Source organism: Struthio camelus, chromosome 7 (genome assembly GCF_040807025.1).
Source record: "Struthio camelus isolate bStrCam1 chromosome 7, bStrCam1.hap1, whole genome shotgun sequence".
NCBI classification, from domain to species: Eukaryota; Metazoa; Chordata; class Aves; order Struthioniformes; family Struthionidae; genus Struthio; species Struthio camelus.
Window position 1 is genome coordinate 44163806 of NC_090948.1, and position 23429 is coordinate 44187234.

The 23429-nt window shown below is 58.5% G+C and overlaps 7 non-coding genes across 7 annotated transcripts; all 7 read right to left on the reverse strand.

Annotated features, from left to right (window-relative positions):
* Nucleotides 1–2858: 2858 nt before the first annotated feature.
* Nucleotides 2859–2931, reverse strand: TRNAK-UUU (transfer RNA lysine (anticodon UUU)). Its single transcript has one exon. It is a non-coding gene; the product is annotated as a tRNA-Lys (tRNA).
* A 3237-nt stretch (nucleotides 2932–6168) lies between these two features.
* Nucleotides 6169–6241, reverse strand: TRNAK-UUU (transfer RNA lysine (anticodon UUU)). Its single transcript has one exon. It is a non-coding gene; the product is annotated as a tRNA-Lys (tRNA).
* A 3239-nt stretch (nucleotides 6242–9480) lies between these two features.
* Nucleotides 9481–9553, reverse strand: TRNAK-UUU (transfer RNA lysine (anticodon UUU)). The gene has a single exon. It is a non-coding gene; the product is annotated as a tRNA-Lys (tRNA).
* Nucleotides 9554–12792: 3239 nt separating this feature from the next.
* Nucleotides 12793–12865, reverse strand: TRNAK-UUU (transfer RNA lysine (anticodon UUU)). Its single transcript has one exon. It is a non-coding gene; the product is annotated as a tRNA-Lys (tRNA).
* Nucleotides 12866–16104: 3239 nt separating this feature from the next.
* Nucleotides 16105–16177, reverse strand: TRNAK-UUU (transfer RNA lysine (anticodon UUU)). The gene has a single exon. It is a non-coding gene; the product is annotated as a tRNA-Lys (tRNA).
* Nucleotides 16178–19416: 3239 nt separating this feature from the next.
* On the reverse strand, nucleotides 19417–19489 carry TRNAK-UUU (transfer RNA lysine (anticodon UUU)). The gene has a single exon. It is a non-coding gene; the product is annotated as a tRNA-Lys (tRNA).
* A 3239-nt stretch (nucleotides 19490–22728) lies between these two features.
* TRNAK-UUU (transfer RNA lysine (anticodon UUU)) lies at nucleotides 22729–22801 on the reverse strand. The gene has a single exon. It is a non-coding gene; the product is annotated as a tRNA-Lys (tRNA).
* Between the last annotated feature and the right edge of the window lie 628 nt (nucleotides 22802–23429).

The window sequence follows — 23429 nt, forward strand, 5'->3', positions numbered from 1 at the left end:
TCCCATACCAGGTCCAGGGAGACCGGGTGCCTCCTGAGCCCCTCCTGGTGCCTGCAGTGATGCTGCTGCGGCCCTGCAGCACCACCATCTGTGCGTGCTGTAGCGCCTTTTCAGTGGGGCAGGCAACACAAGCAGGCCCTCCTTCACACACAGCTCACCCAGGACAGGTAGCTCCCAGGTCTCTCCACAGCCCTGAGCATCTCCACCCTGGGCAGCACCATGGCAGAGACTCAGGCACCTCTGTATCAACTGTCTGCCCTGGGGCAGGGATCACCCCCACCCCCTCCTCCCCCGGCCCAGGGCCTCCTGCTTCGGAGTGGGCAGGCTGGGTCACTGGGCTGGTGCAGGCTTTGGCAGCACACAGCTCTCTCAGGAATAGCACCTCTCCGTTCTGGAGGGGATCTCTCTGAATGCGTTGCACACGGAGGAGTGACTAGGACGACAAATAAAAGTAAACGAAAAATTGCACTCTCTTGAGGATACACAGAGAAGAACGAGCAGCTCAGGAAGACAGAGAAATCCCAAAGCAGCCAATGAGCAGCATTTGGTCGCCCAGGCATGAGGGCAGGTGGCCCAGCTGGGGCCAGGTGCAGGGCAAGGGGCTCCCATTTCCCCAGGCCCCCTCCCGTCCCCAGGGAGCAGTAGCGGCAGGGCTGCGGGCCCTGCCCCTGCTGCCCGCCAACATCGCGCATGCGGGCGCTTTGGCCCCAAATGCACAAACGACACCGCTAACGAAGGAAGCAGGACGAGCAGGAAGCACTCAGGCAAAGGCTCAAGACAAATCAGTAAGGAAGGACACAAGCCGTAAGTCGGGAGAAGAGAGGACCCACGCAGAAGGGAACAAAACACAAGCACGATTCATATCAGACAACTGACCAGTCAGCCCTTGTCAGCAGCGCTCCCCACCTGGTCCTCTTCCCCATGCTCATCTCATCCCACAGTGCTTCCCCGCTCACCCAATAACCCAATAATTTACTTTCCGGGCGAGCAAGTGGAAGATTTGTGCTGAGAGGCCACAAAAGCCACAAGAACTTTGTGTCAGCCAAGGCAACAGCGAGACAGGCGTCACCTGTGCAAGGCGTCAGGCAACGCACAGCCTTTGTGCACAGAAAACTTCATACGGCAGTGCTGGGACCCTGGTATCTTGTCATGCCTTCAGTGAAAACATCGATTGCCAGGCAATGCCAACCTGGCGGACACACAACTGACAGCTTCTGGAGCTCCCCTAGGACATGGGGCTTTAAATTCAGCAGGCATTGGTCACTCTAGAGGAAAGCGGCGGCTGTCTTGCAGCAGAAGCACCCAACGAGTACCTCAGGAAAGCAAGGTCGGAAAGGCCGACAACAAGAGCAAGGGAAAGGAGGGCGAAAAAGGCGACAACAGGCATGTGGCCTTGAGCAATGCAAGGCCTATAGGAGCCTTCGCCAATGGAACTCTTCCAGATGGGCTTCTTCGCTTTAATGAGTAAGTCGCCAGCATGAGCTTTGAGCAACTTCACACATTTCCAAGGAAGAATGCTAGTGCTGTCTCTTCTCACCTGGAGCTGGGCATGCTTTCACATGAAGCATCTGGCCCGAGGGACCCTGCGCCACGCCGGAACAGCCGGAGGGAGTGGCGACTGCTAGTAGTGGGGGACTCCCTGCTGCAGGGGGGACAGAGGCACCCACCTGCCGACCTGACCTCCTGGGCAGAGAGGCTTGCTGGGACGGGGGAGGGGCTCAGGTCTAGGATGGTGCGGAGAGACTGCCAAAGCTTGTCCGCTCCTCTGACTATGCCCCACCCCCGCCCCAGCTGCTCCTCCATGTGGGCACCAACCACACTGCCAGGGGCAACTTGGAACCTATCAAAGGTGACCGCAGAGCTCGGCGGACAGCTGGCAGGACTACGAGGGCCCAGGCGCTTTTCTCCTTGGTCCTGCCAGCGAGGGCGAAGGATGTGCCGCGGAGTAGACGGATGCTGCAAGTCAGCAGTTGGCTGCGCAGCTGGTGTGGGCAACAGGGTTTTGCCTTCTGTGACCAAGGGACCCTGTTTGAAGAACAACATCTGCTCGGGAGAGGTGGGATTCCCCCCCCGCACCCGCCCTCGCTAAGCGAGGCACAGGCGTCTTTGCCAACAGGCTGGCCAACCTTGTAAGGAGGGCTTTAAACTGCTCTTGAGGAAGGACAGACCAGGATGGCCGGGGGGGAGGAGGAGGGGGGTCGTCCTTTCTGTGACAGGGCGGCTGGAATGGGTCCTTACCCAGAGCTTACGGGTAAGGATCGAAGGGCAGACTAACATGGGTGACACTGTTGTGGGTGTTTGCTACAGGCCACCTGATGAGGAAGGAGAAGTGGATGAGGCCTTCTACGGACAGCTGGAAGTAGCCTCACAGTCACAGGCCTTGGGCCTCACGAGGGACTTGAACCACCCCGACAGCTGCTGGCGGGCCACCTTAGCAAGGCACCAGCAATCCGAGGGGCTGGGAAGGGCTCCGCCCCCTCTGGAGTTTAATCTGGTGGGAGATGTCAAGGACAACAAGGACAGCTTCTTTAACGAAATCAGTCGCAAAAGGAAGAGTAGGGCAAAAGCGGGCCCGCTGCGGAATGGGGCAGGGGCCCTGCTTGTTCAGGGTACCAGAAAGGCAGAGCTACGGAATGCCTTCCTTGGGGCGTCCTGAGTTTGTTAGGCTCGCGTCCTGCGAGAGTAACTCTCTGAGGCTCTGCCTAGGAGGAAGGCGAGAGATTGCCTCTTTTGTGGGAGACAGGAGTTGGATGCAAAGAGCTTCCCCGTGGCTCTGCAGATCCCCCTGCCTTTCCTCCGTTTTGGCAGTGCCACTTCTTGTGCAAAGGTGAAAGCACTGAGTAAATAGGAACGCGCGCCGCCTGAACAGGGGCTTGAACCCTGGACCCTCAGATTAAAAGTCTGATGCTCTCCCAGCTGAGCTACCCAGGCTCCCTGAGGGGAAAAACAGAGCCCAGCTCCAGAGCGCAGCCCTAATTAGCAGACCAAGGGCTTTCTAAGAAGGTCTACGGAGAGAGAGAGAGAGAGAGAGGCAACTCCTGAGATCAGCAATTCATTAACACCTTGCCGGACCGACTGGGTTAACATTGCCCTTTGGCACTTTTGTTCCGAAGCACCTGCTTGCCGCCAGGCTGGGCGTGAGCCCTGCAGTCTCAGGAGGAGTTTGCTCGCACTCAGCAGTGCACGACAAGAAGTAGGAATGCTGTGGCTCTTTCAAGGCGAAACCCTGGGCTGCTCGGCTGTTAACAAACCACTAATCCCGATGCCAGCCCTGGGGGTGGTGGGGGGGTCTCTTGCCGCTTTCCTCTGCTCCCATACCAGGTCCAGGGAGACCGGGTGCCTCCTGAGCCCCTCCTGGTGCCTGCAGTGATGCTGCTGCGGCCCTGCAGCACCACCATCTGTGCGTGCTGTAGCGCCTTTTCAGTGGGGCAGGCAACACAAGCAGGCCCTCCTTCACACACAGCTCACCCAGGACAGGTAGCTCCCAGGTCTCTCCACAGCCCTGAGCATCTCCACCCTGGGCAGCACCATGGCAGAGACTCAGGCACCTCTGTATCAACTGTCTGCCCTGGGGCAGGGATCACCCCCACCCCCTCCTCCCCCGGCCCAGGGCCTCCTGCTTCGGAGTGGGCAGGCTGGGTCACTGGGCTGGTGCAGGCTTTGGCAGCACACAGCTCTCTCAGGAATAGCACCTCTCCGTTCTGGAGGGGATCTCTCTGAATGCGTTGCACACGGAGGAGTGACTAGGACGACAAATAAAAGTAAACGAAAAATTGCACTCTCTTGAGGATACACAGAGAAGAACGAGCAGCTCAGGAAGACAGAGAAATCCCAAAGCAGCCAATGAGCAGCATTTGGTCGCCCAGGCATGAGGGCAGGTGGCCCAGCTGGGGCCAGGTGCAGGGCAAGGGGCTCCCATTTCCCCAGGCCCCCTCCCGTCCCCAGGGAGCAGTAGCGGCAGGGCTGCGGGCCCTGCCCCTGCTGCCCGCCAACATCGCGCATGCGGGCGCTTTGGCCCCAAATGCACAAACGACACCGCTAACGAAGGAAGCAGGACGAGCAGGAAGCACTCAGGCAAAGGCTCAAGACAAATCAGTAAGGAAGGACACAAGCCGTAAGTCGGGAGAAGAGAGGACCCACGCAGAAGGGAACAAAACACAAGCACGATTCATATCAGACAACTGACCAGTCAGCCCTTGTCAGCAGCGCTCCCCACCTGGTCCTCTTCCCCATGCTCATCTCATCCCACAGTGCTTCCCCGCTCACCCAATAACCCAATAATTTACTTTCCGGGCGAGCAAGTGGAAGATTTGTGCTGAGAGGCCACAAAAGCCACAAGAACTTTGTGTCAGCCAAGGCAACAGCGAGACAGGCGTCACCTGTGCAAGGCGTCAGGCAACGCACAGCCTTTGTGCACAGAAAACTTCATACGGCAGTGCTGGGACCCTGGTATCTTGTCATGCCTTCAGTGAAAACATCGATTGCCAGGCAATGCCAACCTGGCGGACACACAACTGACAGCTTCTGGAGCTCCCCTAGGACATGGGGCTTTAAATTCAGCAGGCATTGGTCACTCTAGAGGAAAGCGGCGGCTGTCTTGCAGCAGAAGCACCCAACGAGTACCTCAGGAAAGCAAGGTCGGAAAGGCCGACAACAAGAGCAAGGGAAAGGAGGGCGAAAAAGGCGACAACAGGCATGTGGCCTTGAGCAATGCAAGGCCTATAGGAGCCTTCGCCAATGGAACTCTTCCAGATGGGCTTCTTCGCTTTAATGAGTAAGTCGCCAGCATGAGCTTTGAGCAACTTCACACATTTCCAAGGAAGAATGCTAGTGCTGTCTCTTCTCACCTGGAGCTGGGCATGCTTTCACATGAAGCATCTGGCCCGAGGGACCCTGCGCCACGCCGGAACAGCCGGAGGGAGTGGCGACTGCTAGTAGTGGGGGACTCCCTGCTGCAGGGGGGACAGAGGCACCCACCTGCCGACCTGACCTCCTGGGCAGAGAGGCTTGCTGGGACGGGGGAGGGGCTCAGGTCTAGGATGGTGCGGAGAGACTGCCAAAGCTTGTCCGCTCCTCTGACTATGCCCCACCCCCGCCCCAGCTGCTCCTCCATGTGGGCACCAACCACACTGCCAGGGGCAACTTGGAACCTATCAAAGGTGACCGCAGAGCTCGGCGGACAGCTGGCAGGACTACGAGGGCCCAGGCGCTTTTCTCCTTGGTCCTGCCAGCGAGGGCGAAGGATGTGCCGCGGAGTAGACGGATGCTGCAAGTCAGCAGTTGGCTGCGCAGCTGGTGTGGGCAACAGGGTTTTGCCTTCTGTGACCAAGGGACCCTGTTTGAAGAACAACATCTGCTCGGGAGAGGTGGGATTCCCCCCCCGCACCCGCCCTCGCTAAGCGAGGCACAGGCGTCTTTGCCAACAGGCTGGCCAACCTTGTAAGGAGGGCTTTAAACTGCTCTTGAGGAAGGACAGACCAGGATGGCCGGGGGGGAGGAGGAGGGGGGTCGTCCTTTCTGTGACAGGGCGGCTGGAATGGGTCCTTACCCAGAGCTTACGGGTAAGGATCGAAGGGCAGACTAACATGGGTGACACTGTTGTGGGTGTTTGCTACAGGCCACCTGATGAGGAAGGAGAAGTGGATGAGGCCTTCTACGGACAGCTGGAAGTAGCCTCACAGTCACAGGCCTTGGGCCTCACGAGGGACTTGAACCACCCCGACAGCTGCTGGCGGGCCACCTTAGCAAGGCACCAGCAATCCGAGGGGCTGGGAAGGGCTCCGCCCCCTCTGGAGTTTAATCTGGTGGGAGATGTCAAGGACAACAAGGACAGCTTCTTTAACGAAATCAGTCGCAAAAGGAAGAGTAGGGCAAAAGCGGGCCCGCTGCGGAATGGGGCAGGGGCCCTGCTTGTTCAGGGTACCAGAAAGGCAGAGCTACGGAATGCCTTCCTTGGGGCGTCCTGAGTTTGTTAGGCTCGCGTCCTGCGAGAGTAACTCTCTGAGGCTCTGCCTAGGAGGAAGGCGAGAGATTGCCTCTTTTGTGGGAGACAGGAGTTGGATGCAAAGAGCTTCCCCGTGGCTCTGCAGATCCCCCTGCCTTTCCTCCGTTTTGGCAGTGCCACTTCTTGTGCAAAGGTGAAAGCACTGAGTAAATAGGAACGCGCGCCGCCTGAACAGGGGCTTGAACCCTGGACCCTCAGATTAAAAGTCTGATGCTCTCCCAGCTGAGCTACCCAGGCTCCCTGAGGGGAAAAACAGAGCCCAGCTCCAGAGCGCAGCCCTAATTAGCAGACCAAGGGCTTTCTAAGAAGGTCTACGGAGAGAGAGAGAGAGAGAGAGGCAACTCCTGAGATCAGCAATTCATTAACACCTTGCCGGACCGACTGGGTTAACATTGCCCTTTGGCACTTTTGTTCCGAAGCACCTGCTTGCCGCCAGGCTGGGCGTGAGCCCTGCAGTCTCAGGAGGAGTTTGCTCGCACTCAGCAGTGCACGACAAGAAGTAGGAATGCTGTGGCTCTTTCAAGGCGAAACCCTGGGCTGCTCGGCTGTTAACAAACCACTAATCCCGATGCCAGCCCTGGGGGTGGTGGGGGGGGGTCTCTTGCCGCTTTCCTCTGCTCCCATACCAGGTCCAGGGAGACCGGGTGCCTCCTGAGCCCCTCCTGGTGCCTGCAGTGATGCTGCTGCGGCCCTGCAGCACCACCATCTGTGCGTGCTGTAGCGCCTTTTCAGTGGGGCAGGCAACACAAGCAGGCCCTCCTTCACACACAGCTCACCCAGGACAGGTAGCTCCCAGGTCTCTCCACAGCCCTGAGCATCTCCACCCTGGGCAGCACCATGGCAGAGACTCAGGCACCTCTGTATCAACTGTCTGCCCTGGGGCAGGGATCACCCCCACCCCCTCCTCCCCCGGCCCAGGGCCTCCTGCTTCGGAGTGGGCAGGCTGGGTCACTGGGCTGGTGCAGGCTTTGGCAGCACACAGCTCTCTCAGGAATAGCACCTCTCCGTTCTGGAGGGGATCTCTCTGAATGCGTTGCACACGGAGGAGTGACTAGGACGACAAATAAAAGTAAACGAAAAATTGCACTCTCTTGAGGATACACAGAGAAGAACGAGCAGCTCAGGAAGACAGAGAAATCCCAAAGCAGCCAATGAGCAGCATTTGGTCGCCCAGGCATGAGGGCAGGTGGCCCAGCTGGGGCCAGGTGCAGGGCAAGGGGCTCCCATTTCCCCAGGCCCCCTCCCGTCCCCAGGGAGCAGTAGCGGCAGGGCTGCGGGCCCTGCCCCTGCTGCCCGCCAACATCGCGCATGCGGGCGCTTTGGCCCCAAATGCACAAACGACACCGCTAACGAAGGAAGCAGGACGAGCAGGAAGCACTCAGGCAAAGGCTCAAGACAAATCAGTAAGGAAGGACACAAGCCGTAAGTCGGGAGAAGAGAGGACCCACGCAGAAGGGAACAAAACACAAGCACGATTCATATCAGACAACTGACCAGTCAGCCCTTGTCAGCAGCGCTCCCCACCTGGTCCTCTTCCCCATGCTCATCTCATCCCACAGTGCTTCCCCGCTCACCCAATAACCCAATAATTTACTTTCCGGGCGAGCAAGTGGAAGATTTGTGCTGAGAGGCCACAAAAGCCACAAGAACTTTGTGTCAGCCAAGGCAACAGCGAGACAGGCGTCACCTGTGCAAGGCGTCAGGCAACGCACAGCCTTTGTGCACAGAAAACTTCATACGGCAGTGCTGGGACCCTGGTATCTTGTCATGCCTTCAGTGAAAACATCGATTGCCAGGCAATGCCAACCTGGCGGACACACAACTGACAGCTTCTGGAGCTCCCCTAGGACATGGGGCTTTAAATTCAGCAGGCATTGGTCACTCTAGAGGAAAGCGGCGGCTGTCTTGCAGCAGAAGCACCCAACGAGTACCTCAGGAAAGCAAGGTCGGAAAGGCCGACAACAAGAGCAAGGGAAAGGAGGGCGAAAAAGGCGACAACAGGCATGTGGCCTTGAGCAATGCAAGGCCTATAGGAGCCTTCGCCAATGGAACTCTTCCAGATGGGCTTCTTCGCTTTAATGAGTAAGTCGCCAGCATGAGCTTTGAGCAACTTCACACATTTCCAAGGAAGAATGCTAGTGCTGTCTCTTCTCACCTGGAGCTGGGCATGCTTTCACATGAAGCATCTGGCCCGAGGGACCCTGCGCCACGCCGGAACAGCCGGAGGGAGTGGCGACTGCTAGTAGTGGGGGACTCCCTGCTGCAGGGGGGACAGAGGCACCCACCTGCCGACCTGACCTCCTGGGCAGAGAGGCTTGCTGGGACGGGGGAGGGGCTCAGGTCTAGGATGGTGCGGAGAGACTGCCAAAGCTTGTCCGCTCCTCTGACTATGCCCCACCCCCGCCCCAGCTGCTCCTCCATGTGGGCACCAACCACACTGCCAGGGGCAACTTGGAACCTATCAAAGGTGACCGCAGAGCTCGGCGGACAGCTGGCAGGACTACGAGGGCCCAGGCGCTTTTCTCCTTGGTCCTGCCAGCGAGGGCGAAGGATGTGCCGCGGAGTAGACGGATGCTGCAAGTCAGCAGTTGGCTGCGCAGCTGGTGTGGGCAACAGGGTTTTGCCTTCTGTGACCAAGGGACCCTGTTTGAAGAACAACATCTGCTCGGGAGAGGTGGGATTCCCCCCCCGCACCCGCCCTCGCTAAGCGAGGCACAGGCGTCTTTGCCAACAGGCTGGCCAACCTTGTAAGGAGGGCTTTAAACTGCTCTTGAGGAAGGACAGACCAGGATGGCCGGGGGGGAGGAGGAGGGGGGTCGTCCTTTCTGTGACAGGGCGGCTGGAATGGGTCCTTACCCAGAGCTTACGGGTAAGGATCGAAGGGCAGACTAACATGGGTGACACTGTTGTGGGTGTTTGCTACAGGCCACCTGATGAGGAAGGAGAAGTGGATGAGGCCTTCTACGGACAGCTGGAAGTAGCCTCACAGTCACAGGCCTTGGGCCTCACGAGGGACTTGAACCACCCCGACAGCTGCTGGCGGGCCACCTTAGCAAGGCACCAGCAATCCGAGGGGCTGGGAAGGGCTCCGCCCCCTCTGGAGTTTAATCTGGTGGGAGATGTCAAGGACAACAAGGACAGCTTCTTTAACGAAATCAGTCGCAAAAGGAAGAGTAGGGCAAAAGCGGGCCCGCTGCGGAATGGGGCAGGGGCCCTGCTTGTTCAGGGTACCAGAAAGGCAGAGCTACGGAATGCCTTCCTTGGGGCGTCCTGAGTTTGTTAGGCTCGCGTCCTGCGAGAGTAACTCTCTGAGGCTCTGCCTAGGAGGAAGGCGAGAGATTGCCTCTTTTGTGGGAGACAGGAGTTGGATGCAAAGAGCTTCCCCGTGGCTCTGCAGATCCCCCTGCCTTTCCTCCGTTTTGGCAGTGCCACTTCTTGTGCAAAGGTGAAAGCACTGAGTAAATAGGAACGCGCGCCGCCTGAACAGGGGCTTGAACCCTGGACCCTCAGATTAAAAGTCTGATGCTCTCCCAGCTGAGCTACCCAGGCTCCCTGAGGGGAAAAACAGAGCCCAGCTCCAGAGCGCAGCCCTAATTAGCAGACCAAGGGCTTTCTAAGAAGGTCTACGGAGAGAGAGAGAGAGAGAGAGGCAACTCCTGAGATCAGCAATTCATTAACACCTTGCCGGACCGACTGGGTTAACATTGCCCTTTGGCACTTTTGTTCCGAAGCACCTGCTTGCCGCCAGGCTGGGCGTGAGCCCTGCAGTCTCAGGAGGAGTTTGCTCGCACTCAGCAGTGCACGACAAGAAGTAGGAATGCTGTGGCTCTTTCAAGGCGAAACCCTGGGCTGCTCGGCTGTTAACAAACCACTAATCCCGATGCCAGCCCTGGGGGTGGTGGGGGGGGGTCTCTTGCCGCTTTCCTCTGCTCCCATACCAGGTCCAGGGAGACCGGGTGCCTCCTGAGCCCCTCCTGGTGCCTGCAGTGATGCTGCTGCGGCCCTGCAGCACCACCATCTGTGCGTGCTGTAGCGCCTTTTCAGTGGGGCAGGCAACACAAGCAGGCCCTCCTTCACACACAGCTCACCCAGGACAGGTAGCTCCCAGGTCTCTCCACAGCCCTGAGCATCTCCACCCTGGGCAGCACCATGGCAGAGACTCAGGCACCTCTGTATCAACTGTCTGCCCTGGGGCAGGGATCACCCCCACCCCCTCCTCCCCCGGCCCAGGGCCTCCTGCTTCGGAGTGGGCAGGCTGGGTCACTGGGCTGGTGCAGGCTTTGGCAGCACACAGCTCTCTCAGGAATAGCACCTCTCCGTTCTGGAGGGGATCTCTCTGAATGCGTTGCACACGGAGGAGTGACTAGGACGACAAATAAAAGTAAACGAAAAATTGCACTCTCTTGAGGATACACAGAGAAGAACGAGCAGCTCAGGAAGACAGAGAAATCCCAAAGCAGCCAATGAGCAGCATTTGGTCGCCCAGGCATGAGGGCAGGTGGCCCAGCTGGGGCCAGGTGCAGGGCAAGGGGCTCCCATTTCCCCAGGCCCCCTCCCGTCCCCAGGGAGCAGTAGCGGCAGGGCTGCGGGCCCTGCCCCTGCTGCCCGCCAACATCGCGCATGCGGGCGCTTTGGCCCCAAATGCACAAACGACACCGCTAACGAAGGAAGCAGGACGAGCAGGAAGCACTCAGGCAAAGGCTCAAGACAAATCAGTAAGGAAGGACACAAGCCGTAAGTCGGGAGAAGAGAGGACCCACGCAGAAGGGAACAAAACACAAGCACGATTCATATCAGACAACTGACCAGTCAGCCCTTGTCAGCAGCGCTCCCCACCTGGTCCTCTTCCCCATGCTCATCTCATCCCACAGTGCTTCCCCGCTCACCCAATAACCCAATAATTTACTTTCCGGGCGAGCAAGTGGAAGATTTGTGCTGAGAGGCCACAAAAGCCACAAGAACTTTGTGTCAGCCAAGGCAACAGCGAGACAGGCGTCACCTGTGCAAGGCGTCAGGCAACGCACAGCCTTTGTGCACAGAAAACTTCATACGGCAGTGCTGGGACCCTGGTATCTTGTCATGCCTTCAGTGAAAACATCGATTGCCAGGCAATGCCAACCTGGCGGACACACAACTGACAGCTTCTGGAGCTCCCCTAGGACATGGGGCTTTAAATTCAGCAGGCATTGGTCACTCTAGAGGAAAGCGGCGGCTGTCTTGCAGCAGAAGCACCCAACGAGTACCTCAGGAAAGCAAGGTCGGAAAGGCCGACAACAAGAGCAAGGGAAAGGAGGGCGAAAAAGGCGACAACAGGCATGTGGCCTTGAGCAATGCAAGGCCTATAGGAGCCTTCGCCAATGGAACTCTTCCAGATGGGCTTCTTCGCTTTAATGAGTAAGTCGCCAGCATGAGCTTTGAGCAACTTCACACATTTCCAAGGAAGAATGCTAGTGCTGTCTCTTCTCACCTGGAGCTGGGCATGCTTTCACATGAAGCATCTGGCCCGAGGGACCCTGCGCCACGCCGGAACAGCCGGAGGGAGTGGCGACTGCTAGTAGTGGGGGACTCCCTGCTGCAGGGGGGACAGAGGCACCCACCTGCCGACCTGACCTCCTGGGCAGAGAGGCTTGCTGGGACGGGGGAGGGGCTCAGGTCTAGGATGGTGCGGAGAGACTGCCAAAGCTTGTCCGCTCCTCTGACTATGCCCCACCCCCGCCCCAGCTGCTCCTCCATGTGGGCACCAACCACACTGCCAGGGGCAACTTGGAACCTATCAAAGGTGACCGCAGAGCTCGGCGGACAGCTGGCAGGACTACGAGGGCCCAGGCGCTTTTCTCCTTGGTCCTGCCAGCGAGGGCGAAGGATGTGCCGCGGAGTAGACGGATGCTGCAAGTCAGCAGTTGGCTGCGCAGCTGGTGTGGGCAACAGGGTTTTGCCTTCTGTGACCAAGGGACCCTGTTTGAAGAACAACATCTGCTCGGGAGAGGTGGGATTCCCCCCCCGCACCCGCCCTCGCTAAGCGAGGCACAGGCGTCTTTGCCAACAGGCTGGCCAACCTTGTAAGGAGGGCTTTAAACTGCTCTTGAGGAAGGACAGACCAGGATGGCCGGGGGGGAGGAGGAGGGGGGTCGTCCTTTCTGTGACAGGGCGGCTGGAATGGGTCCTTACCCAGAGCTTACGGGTAAGGATCGAAGGGCAGACTAACATGGGTGACACTGTTGTGGGTGTTTGCTACAGGCCACCTGATGAGGAAGGAGAAGTGGATGAGGCCTTCTACGGACAGCTGGAAGTAGCCTCACAGTCACAGGCCTTGGGCCTCACGAGGGACTTGAACCACCCCGACAGCTGCTGGCGGGCCACCTTAGCAAGGCACCAGCAATCCGAGGGGCTGGGAAGGGCTCCGCCCCCTCTGGAGTTTAATCTGGTGGGAGATGTCAAGGACAACAAGGACAGCTTCTTTAACGAAATCAGTCGCAAAAGGAAGAGTAGGGCAAAAGCGGGCCCGCTGCGGAATGGGGCAGGGGCCCTGCTTGTTCAGGGTACCAGAAAGGCAGAGCTACGGAATGCCTTCCTTGGGGCGTCCTGAGTTTGTTAGGCTCGCGTCCTGCGAGAGTAACTCTCTGAGGCTCTGCCTAGGAGGAAGGCGAGAGATTGCCTCTTTTGTGGGAGACAGGAGTTGGATGCAAAGAGCTTCCCCGTGGCTCTGCAGATCCCCCTGCCTTTCCTCCGTTTTGGCAGTGCCACTTCTTGTGCAAAGGTGAAAGCACTGAGTAAATAGGAACGCGCGCCGCCTGAACAGGGGCTTGAACCCTGGACCCTCAGATTAAAAGTCTGATGCTCTCCCAGCTGAGCTACCCAGGCTCCCTGAGGGGAAAAACAGAGCCCAGCTCCAGAGCGCAGCCCTAATTAGCAGACCAAGGGCTTTCTAAGAAGGTCTACGGAGAGAGAGAGAGAGAGAGAGGCAACTCCTGAGATCAGCAATTCATTAACACCTTGCCGGACCGACTGGGTTAACATTGCCCTTTGGCACTTTTGTTCCGAAGCACCTGCTTGCCGCCAGGCTGGGCGTGAGCCCTGCAGTCTCAGGAGGAGTTTGCTCGCACTCAGCAGTGCACGACAAGAAGTAGGAATGCTGTGGCTCTTTCAAGGCGAAACCCTGGGCTGCTCGGCTGTTAACAAACCACTAATCCCGATGCCAGCCCTGGGGGTGGTGGGGGGGGGTCTCTTGCCGCTTTCCTCTGCTCCCATACCAGGTCCAGGGAGACCGGGTGCCTCCTGAGCCCCTCCTGGTGCCTGCAGTGATGCTGCTGCGGCCCTGCAGCACCACCATCTGTGCGTGCTGTAGCGCCTTTTCAGTGGGGCAGGCAACACAAGCAGGCCCTCCTTCACACACAGCTCACCCAGGACAGGTAGCTCCCAGGTCTCTCCACAGCCCTGAGCATCTCCACCCTGGGCAGCACCATGGCAGAGACTCAGGCACCTCTGTATCAACTGTCTGCCCTGGGGCAGGGATCACCCCCACCCCCTCCTCCCCCGGCCCAGGGCCTCCTGCTTCGGAGTGGGCAGGCTGGGTCACTGGGCTGGTGCAGGCTTTGGCAGCACACAGCTCTCTCAGGAATAGCACCTCTCCGTTCTGGAGGGGATCTCTCTGAATGCGTTGCACACGGAGGAGTGACTAGGACGACAAATAAAAGTAAACGAAAAATTGCACTCTCTTGAGGATACACAGAGAAGAACGAGCAGCTCAGGAAGACAGAGAAATCCCAAAGCAGCCAATGAGCAGCATTTGGTCGCCCAGGCATGAGGGCAGGTGGCCCAGCTGGGGCCAGGTGCAGGGCAAGGGGCTCCCATTTCCCCAGGCCCCCTCCCGTCCCCAGGGAGCAGTAGCGGCAGGGCTGCGGGCCCTGCCCCTGCTGCCCGCCAACATCGCGCATGCGGGCGCTTTGGCCCCAAATGCACAAACGACACCGCTAACGAAGGAAGCAGGACGAGCAGGAAGCACTCAGGCAAAGGCTCAAGACAAATCAGTAAGGAAGGACACAAGCCGTAAGTCGGGAGAAGAGAGGACCCACGCAGAAGGGAACAAAACACAAGCACGATTCATATCAGACAACTGACCAGTCAGCCCTTGTCAGCAGCGCTCCCCACCTGGTCCTCTTCCCCATGCTCATCTCATCCCACAGTGCTTCCCCGCTCACCCAATAACCCAATAATTTACTTTCCGGGCGAGCAAGTGGAAGATTTGTGCTGAGAGGCCACAAAAGCCACAAGAACTTTGTGTCAGCCAAGGCAACAGCGAGACAGGCGTCACCTGTGCAAGGCGTCAGGCAACGCACAGCCTTTGTGCACAGAAAACTTCATACGGCAGTGCTGGGACCCTGGTATCTTGTCATGCCTTCAGTGAAAACATCGATTGCCAGGCAATGCCAACCTGGCGGACACACAACTGACAGCTTCTGGAGCTCCCCTAGGACATGGGGCTTTAAATTCAGCAGGCATTGGTCACTCTAGAGGAAAGCGGCGGCTGTCTTGCAGCAGAAGCACCCAACGAGTACCTCAGGAAAGCAAGGTCGGAAAGGCCGACAACAAGAGCAAGGGAAAGGAGGGCGAAAAAGGCGACAACAGGCATGTGGCCTTGAGCAATGCAAGGCCTATAGGAGCCTTCGCCAATGGAACTCTTCCAGATGGGCTTCTTCGCTTTAATGAGTAAGTCGCCAGCATGAGCTTTGAGCAACTTCACACATTTCCAAGGAAGAATGCTAGTGCTGTCTCTTCTCACCTGGAGCTGGGCATGCTTTCACATGAAGCATCTGGCCCGAGGGACCCTGCGCCACGCCGGAACAGCCGGAGGGAGTGGCGACTGCTAGTAGTGGGGGACTCCCTGCTGCAGGGGGGACAGAGGCACCCACCTGCCGACCTGACCTCCTGGGCAGAGAGGCTTGCTGGGACGGGGGAGGGGCTCAGGTCTAGGATGGTGCGGAGAGACTGCCAAAGCTTGTCCGCTCCTCTGACTATGCCCCACCCCCGCCCCAGCTGCTCCTCCATGTGGGCACCAACCACACTGCCAGGGGCAACTTGGAACCTATCAAAGGTGACCGCAGAGCTCGGCGGACAGCTGGCAGGACTACGAGGGCCCAGGCGCTTTTCTCCTTGGTCCTGCCAGCGAGGGCGAAGGATGTGCCGCGGAGTAGACGGATGCTGCAAGTCAGCAGTTGGCTGCGCAGCTGGTGTGGGCAACAGGGTTTTGCCTTCTGTGACCAAGGGACCCTGTTTGAAGAACAACATCTGCTCGGGAGAGGTGGGATTCCCCCCCCGCACCCGCCCTCGCTAAGCGAGGCACAGGCGTCTTTGCCAACAGGCTGGCCAACCTTGTAAGGAGGGCTTTAAACTGCTCTTGAGGAAGGACAGACCAGGATGGCCGGGGGGGAGGAGGAGGGGGGTCGTCCTTTCTGTGACAGGGCGGCTGGAATGGGTCCTTACCCAGAGCTTACGGGTAAGGATCGAAGGGCAGACTAACATGGGTGACACTGTTGTGGGTGTTTGCTACAGGCCACCTGATGAGGAAGGAGAAGTGGATGAGGCCTTCTACGGACAGCTGGAAGTAGCCTCACAGTCACAGGCCTTGGGCCTCACGAGGGACTTGAACCACCCCGACAGCTGCTGGCGGGCCACCTTAGCAAGGCACCAGCAATCCGAGGGGCTGGGAAGGGCTCCGCCCCCTCTGGAGTTTAATCTGGTGGGAGATGTCAAGGACAACAAGGACAGCTTCTTTAACGAAATCAGTCGCAAAAGGAAGAGTAGGGCAAAAGCGGGCCCGCTGCGGAATGGGGCAGGGGCCCTGCTTGTTCAGGGTACCAGAAAGGCAGAGCTACGGAATGCCTTCCTTGGGGCGTCCTGAGTTTGTTAGGCTCGCGTCCTGCGAGAGTAACTCTCTGAGGCTCTGCCTAGGAGGAAGGCGAGAGATTGCCTCTTTTGTGGGAGACAGGAGTTGGATGCAAAGAGCTTCCCCGTGGCTCTGCAGATCCCCCTGCCTTTCCTCCGTTTTGGCAGTGCCACTTCTTGTGCAAAGGTGAAAGCACTGAGTAAATAGGAACGCGCGCCGCCTGAACAGGGGCTTGAACCCTGGACCCTCAGATTAAAAGTCTGATGCTCTCCCAGCTGAGCTACCCAGGCTCCCTGAGGGGAAAAACAGAGCCCAGCTCCAGAGCGCAGCCCTAATTAGCAGACCAAGGGCTTTCTAAGAAGGTCTACGGAGAGAGAGAGAGAGAGAGAGGCAACTCCTGAGATCAGCAATTCATTAACACCTTGCCGGACCGACTGGGTTAACATTGCCCTTTGGCACTTTTGTTCCGAAGCACCTGCTTGCCGCCAGGCTGGGCGTGAGCCCTGCAGTCTCAGGAGGAGTTTGCTCGCACTCAGCAGTGCACGACAAGAAGTAGGAATGCTGTGGCTCTTTCAAGGCGAAACCCTGGGCTGCTCGGCTGTTAACAAACCACTAATCCCGATGCCAGCCCTGGGGGTGGTGGGGGGGGGTCTCTTGCCGCTTTCCTCTGCTCCCATACCAGGTCCAGGGAGACCGGGTGCCTCCTGAGCCCCTCCTGGTGCCTGCAGTGATGCTGCTGCGGCCCTGCAGCACCACCATCTGTGCGTGCTGTAGCGCCTTTTCAGTGGGGCAGGCAACACAAGCAGGCCCTCCTTCACACACAGCTCACCCAGGACAGGTAGCTCCCAGGTCTCTCCACAGCCCTGAGCATCTCCACCCTGGGCAGCACCATGGCAGAGACTCAGGCACCTCTGTATCAACTGTCTGCCCTGGGGCAGGGATCACCCCCACCCCCTCCTCCCCCGGCCCAGGGCCTCCTGCTTCGGAGTGGGCAGGCTGGGTCACTGGGCTGGTGCAGGCTTTGGCAGCACACAGCTCTCTCAGGAATAGCACCTCTCCGTTCTGGAGGGGATCTCTCTGAATGCGTTGCACACGGAGGAGTGACTAGGACGACAAATAAAAGTAAACGAAAAATTGCACTCTCTTGAGGATACACAGAGAAGAACGAGCAGCTCAGGAAGACAGAGAAATCCCAAAGCAGCCAATGAGCAGCATTTGGTCGCCCAGGCATGAGGGCAGGTGGCCCAGCTGGGGCCAGGTGCAGGGCAAGGGGCTCCCATTTCCCCAGGCCCCCTCCCGTCCCCAGGGAGCAGTAGCGGCAGGGCTGCGGGCCCTGCCCCTGCTGCCCGCCAACATCGCGCATGCGGGCGCTTTGGCCCCAAATGCACAAACGACACCGCTAACGAAGGAAGCAGGACGAGCAGGAAGCACTCAGGCAAAGGCTCAAGACAAATCAGTAAGGAAGGACACAAGCCGTAAGTCGGGAGAAGAGAGGACCCACGCAGAAGGGAACAAAACACAAGCACGATTCATATCAGACAACTGACCAGTCAGCCCTTGTCAGCAGCGCTCCCCACCTGGTCCTCTTCCCCATGCTCATCTCATCCCACAGTGCTTCCCCGCTCACCCAATAACCCAATAATTTACTTTCCGGGCGAGCAAGTGGAAGATTTGTGCTGAGAGGCCACAAAAGCCACAAGAACTTTGTGTCAGCCAAGGCAACAGCGAGACAGGCGTCACCTGTGCAAGGCGTCAGGCAACGCACAGCCTTTGTGCACAGAAAACTTCATACGGCAGTGCTGGGACCCTGGTATCTTGTCATGCCTTCAGTGAAAACATCGATTGCCAGGCAATGCCAACCTGGCGGACACACAACTGACAGCTTCTGGAGCTCCCCTAGGACATGGGGCTTTAAATTCAGCAGGCATTGGTCACTCTAGAGGAAAGCGGCGGCTGTCTTGCAGCAGAAGCACCCAACGAGTACCTCAGGAAAGCAAGGTCGGAAAGGCCGACAACAAGAGCAAGGGAAAGGAGGGCGAAAAAGGCGACAACAGGCATGTGGCCTTGAGCAATGCAAGGCCTATAGGAGCCTTCGCCAATGGAACTCTTCCAGATGGGCTTCTTCGCTTTAATGAGTAAGTCGCCAGCATGAGCTTTGAGCAACTTCACACATTTCCAAGGAAGAATGCTAGTGCTGTCTCTTCTCACCTGGAGCTGGGCATGCTTTCACATGAAGCATCTGGCCCGAGGGACCCTGCGCCACGCCGGAACAGCCGGAGGGAGTGGCGACTGCTAGTAGTGGGGGACTCCCTGCTGCAGGGGGGACAGAGGCACCCACCTGCCGACCTGACCTCCTGGGCAGAGAGGCTTGCTGGGACGGGGGAGGGGCTCAGGTCTAGGATGGTGCGGAGAGACTGCCAAAGCTTGTCCGCTCCTCTGACTATGCCCCACCCCCGCCCCAGCTGCTCCTCCATGTGGGCACCAACCACACTGCCAGGGGCAACTTGGAACCTATCAAAGGTGACCGCAGAGCTCGGCGGACAGCTGGCAGGACTACGAGGGCCCAGGCGCTTTTCTCCTTGGTCCTGCCAGCGAGGGCGAAGGATGTGCCGCGGAGTAGACGGATGCTGCAAGTCAGCAGTTGGCTGCGCAGCTGGTGTGGGCAACAGGGTTTTGCCTTCTGTGACCAAGGGACCCTGTTTGAAGAACAACATCTGCTCGGGAGAGGTGGGATTCCCCCCCCGCACCCGCCCTCGCTAAGCGAGGCACAGGCGTCTTTGCCAACAGGCTGGCCAACCTTGTAAGGAGGGCTTTAAACTGCTCTTGAGGAAGGACAGACCAGGATGGCCGGGGGGGAGGAGGAGGGGGGTCGTCCTTTCTGTGACAGGGCGGCTGGAATGGGTCCTTACCCAGAGCTTACGGGTAAGGATCGAAGGGCAGACTAACATGGGTGACACTGTTGTGGGTGTTTGCTACAGGCCACCTGATGAGGAAGGAGAAGTGGATGAGGCCTTCTACGGACAGCTGGAAGTAGCCTCACAGTCACAGGCCTTGGGCCTCACGAGGGACTTGAACCACCCCGACAGCTGCTGGCGGGCCACCTTAGCAAGGCACCAGCAATCCGAGGGGCTGGGAAGGGCTCCGCCCCCTCTGGAGTTTAATCTGGTGGGAGATGTCAAGGACAACAAGGACAGCTTCTTTAACGAAATCAGTCGCAAAAGGAAGAGTAGGGCAAAAGCGGGCCCGCTGCGGAATGGGGCAGGGGCCCTGCTTGTTCAGGGTACCAGAAAGGCAGAGCTACGGAATGCCTTCCTTGGGGCGTCCTGAGTTTGTTAGGCTCGCGTCCTGCGAGAGTAACTCTCTGAGGCTCTGCCTAGGAGGAAGGCGAGAGATTGCCTCTTTTGTGGGAGACAGGAGTTGGATGCAAAGAGCTTCCCCGTGGCTCTGCAGATCCCCCTGCCTTTCCTCCGTTTTGGCAGTGCCACTTCTTGTGCAAAGGTGAAAGCACTGAGTAAATAGGAACGCGCGCCGCCTGAACAGGGGCTTGAACCCTGGACCCTCAGATTAAAAGTCTGATGCTCTCCCAGCTGAGCTACCCAGGCTCCCTGAGGGGAAAAACAGAGCCCAGCTCCAGAGCGCAGCCCTAATTAGCAGACCAAGGGCTTTCTAAGAAGGTCTACGGAGAGAGAGAGAGAGAGAGAGGCAACTCCTGAGATCAGCAATTCATTAACACCTTGCCGGACCGACTGGGTTAACATTGCCCTTTGGCACTTTTGTTCCGAAGCACCTGCTTGCCGCCAGGCTGGGCGTGAGCCCTGCAGTCTCAGGAGGAGTTTGCTCGCACTCAGCAGTGCACGACAAGAAGTAGGAATGCTGTGGCTCTTTCAAGGCGAAACCCTGGGCTGCTCGGCTGTTAACAAACCACTAATCCCGATGCCAGCCCTGGGGGTGGTGGGGGGGGGTCTCTTGCCGCTTTCCTCTGCTCCCATACCAGGTCCAGGGAGACCGGGTGCCTCCTGAGCCCCTCCTGGTGCCTGCAGTGATGCTGCTGCGGCCCTGCAGCACCACCATCTGTGCGTGCTGTAGCGCCTTTTCAGTGGGGCAGGCAACACAAGCAGGCCCTCCTTCACACACAGCTCACCCAGGACAGGTAGCTCCCAGGTCTCTCCACAGCCCTGAGCATCTCCACCCTGGGCAGCACCATGGCAGAGACTCAGGCACCTCTGTATCAACTGTCTGCCCTGGGGCAGGGATCACCCCCACCCCCTCCTCCCCCGGCCCAGGGCCTCCTGCTTCGGAGTGGGCAGGCTGGGTCACTGGGCTGGTGCAGGCTTTGGCAGCACACAGCTCTCTCAGGAATAGCACCTCTCCGTTCTGGAGGGGATCTCTCTGAATGCGTTGCACACGGAGGAGTGACTAGGACGACAAATAAAAGTAAACGAAAAATTGCACTCTCTTGAGGATACACAGAGAAGAACGAGCAGCTCAGGAAGACAGAGAAATCCCAAAGCAGCCAATGAGCAGCATTTGGTCGCCCAGGCATGAGGGCAGGTGGCCCAGCTGGGGCCAGGTGCAGGGCAAGGGGCTCCCATTTCCCCAGGCCCCCTCCCGTCCCCAGGGAGCAGTAGCGGCAGGGCTGCGGGCCCTGCCCCTGCTGCCCGCCAACATCGCGCATGCGGGCGCTTTGGCCCCAAATGCACAAACGACACCGCTAACGAAGGAAGCAGGACGAGCAGGAAGCACTCAGGCAAAGGCTCAAGACAAATCAGTAAGGAAGGACACAAGCCGTAAGTCGGGAGAAGAGAGGACCCACGCAGAAGGGAACAAAACACAAGCACGATTCATATCAGACAACTGACCAGTCAGCCCTTGTCAGCAGCGCTCCCCACCTGGTCCTCTTCCCCATGCTCATCTCATCCCACAGTGCTTCCCCGCTCACCCAATAACCCAATAATTTACTTTCCGGGCGAGCAAGTGGAAGATTTGTGCTGAGAGGCCACAAAAGCCACAAGAACTTTGTGTCAGCCAAGGCAACAGCGAGACAGGCGTCACCTGTGCAAGGCGTCAGGCAACGCACAGCCTTTGTGCACAGAAAACTTCATACGGCAGTGCTGGGACCCTGGTATCTTGTCATGCCTTCAGTGAAAACATCGATTGCCAGGCAATGCCAACCTGGCGGACACACAACTGACAGCTTCTGGAGCTCCCCTAGGACATGGGGCTTTAAATTCAGCAGGCATTGGTCACTCTAGAGGAAAGCGGCGGCTGTCTTGCAGCAGAAGCACCCAACGAGTACCTCAGGAAAGCAAGGTCGGAAAGGCCGACAACAAGAGCAAGGGAAAGGAGGGCGAAAAAGGCGACAACAGGCATGTGGCCTTGAGCAATGCAAGGCCTATAGGAGCCTTCGCCAATGGAACTCTTCCAGATGGGCTTCTTCGCTTTAATGAGTAAGTCGCCAGCATGAGCTTTGAGCAACTTCACACATTTCCAAGGAAGAATGCTAGTGCTGTCTCTTCTCACCTGGAGCTGGGCATGCTTTCACATGAAGCATCTGGCCCGAGGGACCCTGCGCCACGCCGGAACAGCCGGAGGGAGTGGCGACTGCTAGTAGTGGGGGACTCCCTGCTGCAGGGGGGACAGAGGCACCCACCTGCCGACCTGACCTCCTGGGCAGAGAGGCTTGCTGGGACGGGGGAGGGGCTCAGGTCTAGGATGGTGCGGAGAGACTGCCAAAGCTTGTCCGCTCCTCTGACTATGCCCCACCCCCGCCCCAGCTGCTCCTCCATGTGGGCACCAACCACACTGCCAGGGGCAACTTGGAACCTATCAAAGGTGACCGCAGAGCTCGGCGGACAGCTGGCAGGACTACGAGGGCCCAGGCGCTTTTCTCCTTGGTCCTGCCAGCGAGGGCGAAGGATGTGCCGCGGAGTAGACGGATGCTGCAAGTCAGCAGTTGGCTGCGCAGCTGGTGTGGGCAACAGGGTTTTGCCTTCTGTGACCAAGGGACCCTGTTTGAAGAACAACATCTGCTCGGGAGAGGTGGGATTCCCCCCCCGCACCCGCCCTCGCTAAGCGAGGCACAGGCGTCTTTGCCAACAGGCTGGCCAACCTTGTAAGGAGGGCTTTAAACTGCTCTTGAGGAAGGACAGACCAGGATGGCCGGGGGGGAGGAGGAGGGGGGTCGTCCTTTCTGTGACAGGGCGGCTGGAATGGGTCCTTACCCAGAGCTTACGGGTAAGGATCGAAGGGCAGACTAACATGGGTGACACTGTTGTGGGTGTTTGCTACAGGCCACCTGATGAGGAAGGAGAAGTGGATGAGGCCTTCTACGGACAGCTGGAAGTAGCCTCACAGTCACAGGCCTTGGGCCTCACGAGGGACTTGAACCACCCCGACAGCTGCTGGCGGGCCACCTTAGCAAGGCACCAGCAATCCGAGGGGCTGGGAAGGGCTCCGCCCCCTCTGGAGTTTAATCTGGTGGGAGATGTCAAGGACAACAAGGACAGCTTCTTTAACGAAATCAGTCGCAAAAGGAAGAGTAGGGCAAAAGCGGGCCCGCTGCGGAATGGGGCAGGGGCCCTGCTTGTTCAGGGTACCAGAAAGGCAGAGCTACGGAATGCCTTCCTTGGGGCGTCCTGAGTTTGTTAGGCTCGCGTCCTGCGAGAGTAACTCTCTGAGGCTCTGCCTAGGAGGAAGGCGAGAGATTGCCTCTTTTGTGGGAGACAGGAGTTGGATGCAAAGAGCTTCCCCGTGGCTCTGCAGATCCCCCTGCCTTTCCTCCGTTTTGGCAGTGCCACTTCTTGTGCAAAGGTGAAAGCACTGAGTAAATAGGAACGCGCGCCGCCTGAACAGGGGCTTGAACCCTGGACCCTCAGATTAAAAGTCTGATGCTCTCCCAGCTGAGCTACCCAGGCTCCCTGAGGGGAAAAACAGAGCCCAGCTCCAGAGCGCAGCCCTAATTAGCAGACCAAGGGCTTTCTAAGAAGGTCTACGGAGAGAGAGAGAGAGAGAGAGGCAACTCCTGAGATCAGCAATTCATTAACACCTTGCCGGACCGACTGGGTTAACATTGCCCTTTGGCACTTTTGTTCCGAAGCACCTGCTTGCCGCCAGGCTGGGCGTGAGCCCTGCAGTCTCAGGAGGAGTTTGCTCGCACTCAGCAGTGCACGACAAGAAGTAGGAATGCTGTGGCTCTTTCAAGGCGAAACCCTGGGCTGCTCGGCTGTTAACAAACCACTAATCCCGATGCCAGCCCTGGGGGTGGTGGGGGGGGGTCTCTTGCCGCTTTCCTCTGCTCCCATACCAGGTCCAGGGAGACCGGGTGCCTCCTGAGCCCCTCCTGGTGCCTGCAGTGATGCTGCTGCGGCCCTGCAGCACCACCATCTGTGCGTGCTGTAGCGCCTTTTCAGTGGGGCAGGCAACACAAGCAGGCCCTCCTTCACACACAGCTCACCCAGGACAGGTAGCTCCCAGGTCTCTCCACAGCCCTGAGCATCTCCACCCTGGGCAGCACCATGGCAGAGACTCAGGCACCTCTGTATC